Below are 2,200 nucleotides of genomic sequence, written 5' to 3'. Positions count from 1 at the left end.
TTTTCATCAGTGATGTGAAATATTGATCATTTTCTTAAAAAGGTTTAAATTGAATTGATCATATTGATAAGGTTGACTGTTCCGGGACTTTGTACGTTAAAATGTGAGAAACTTAAAAGAACAGTTGTTCTGTGTTATTTAATCTCTGTGGGGAAAATAATGCTTTAGCAGGCTAATCTATTCTCCCTTATTGATGCCTAAAGGTTGTAAGGTGTTGAGACGACGGATCCAGTAGGTTTCTCTTTCCTTTCTTTGCGTATCCGTCCATCTGTCATTATATTCAATGCAACATAGTAGGATATCCGCAAAGGTGTGACCCTCCATGTTAAAATGTTCAGCTACCGGCGACCGATTGAATTTGCGTGTTTTCCAGTCAAATCTGTGGAGGTTCATTCGCTTTGCTAGCGTCTGTTTTGTTTCCCCGACATACTTTTTGTTGCACTTCTTGCATGTCATAAGATATATGGCATTTTCTGTTTTGCAATTAGCCACTCCTTTAACTGCAAATTTACTTCCATTGGAGGAAAGGAATGTGATGGTACTTGGCATGGTAGTGCATGTTTGGCATCTTGGGGCTCCAAAAGGACCTGACTGGCCTGAACTGGTTGTGTCTGTAGCCGACTTGACTTTGGCCCGAACAATAATGTCTCGCAGACTTTTAGGCCTTCTATATGCGATGAGGGGTTTCTCAGGGAACATTCGACTGAGCCTCTGTGATGACTCGATTGTAGGCCAGTGTCTATCTACAGTTGCACGTATATTTGGCAGATTTGGATGGTACGTGACCACAAAAGGTGTGCGTTTGTTTGATTCAGTTATATATATATAATAAGACCGGTTTTATCTTAATCTGTCTCTAACGAAATTTTTCATTCGTAAAAAATATTTTTTTTGACATATGTAAAAAATCGATATTTTTGAACCTACATTTTTTAAGGTGGTTCCATACCTTAGACAAAAAAAGTCAAACATTAACGTACATTAAAGAAATTTGTTCTGATTGTAGATTGAAGACTATATCTTTCGAAAATGCTATATATTTTGCACAGTTTCTGTCTTCTGTGTTATTCTGTGTTATGTGAAGTGCCAGTTAGCGATACCTGCTTTTATCACGGAGAACTTAGTTTTTGCGTCATTATTTAGTGGAAAATGGTCCGAATTTTTTTTTTTGGTCCCGCCTACTCACAGTTTGTTCATACTGGAAGTAGCTAAATACTTAAAAACCAATTTTCGAGCTATATCTTAGCAATTATTGAAGGAAAGCGCACGCTTGGAGTGGCGAAATAAGTACTAAAAACTTCACCTCAATTTGCATATTTCGTCCAATATTTTTTTATATTTTTTTTTGCGCGCGGTGAAATTTCTTTTTATTATTGTTTTGGCATTACATTTGTAAGGTATGCTAATTGAAAATTGAAATTAAAATGGTATTTTTTCACGGTGGATTTTCTGCAAAAAAAAACTTTGAAAATCGTTATACGCAAATAAAAATAAGGCGTCTGACGGGACAGCGGAACGCCACGTCATAACGTAACAGTGTAAACCTTTCTACCCTAAAAGCATGTGTGTACAATCGCTTATTCGAGAACTCTTATGTAAAGGCACATTCATTGGATTTTCTTGTAAACAACAGGTCCATATCAATTCTCCAGCATTGATGACGATTATGTTTTGAATACATTTGATACTAAAATATCTGTAAAAATTAAACACGAGGATCTCCCCACAATATACTTGTACACACTAGTAAAGACGACCGATATATGGTTAAAACTTATCGTTTATTTGTCTTGATGTAACTTACATTTTTACCTGGCTGAAAAATCGAAGTGCTTGTAGTAGTATTAGTAGCCTATGTACGCAATAATCGCATCACTGACTTTTTACACTCGCAATTTTAATCGCATGCTTAATTCAGTTCATGAATAAGTTATGATTAAAATAATATATTAAAATACTACATTAGAAATATTATTCTTGAAAAAGTGTTGTTACAGCAACGGATAAACATACATCTCATTCGCTGTTCGATTCCGCGACCTCTCAATTCATTGATATAACCTCTATAACATCTTCAAACAGTCCGACTTGTGAATATGTGACTTTGAAAGAAATTTTGTTTTATCTATATAGGTTACTTAGCACACATAAGATATTAAGTGCAAATATTGTTTATAGCACTGAACTCGCTCTTTTCAAT

The sequence above is a fragment of the Mercenaria mercenaria genome, chromosome 13, assembly GCF_021730395.1.
Source record: "Mercenaria mercenaria strain notata chromosome 13, MADL_Memer_1, whole genome shotgun sequence".
In the NCBI taxonomy this organism is placed as follows: Eukaryota; Metazoa; Mollusca; class Bivalvia; order Venerida; family Veneridae; genus Mercenaria; species Mercenaria mercenaria.
This window is presented reverse-complemented; position numbering follows the sequence as displayed.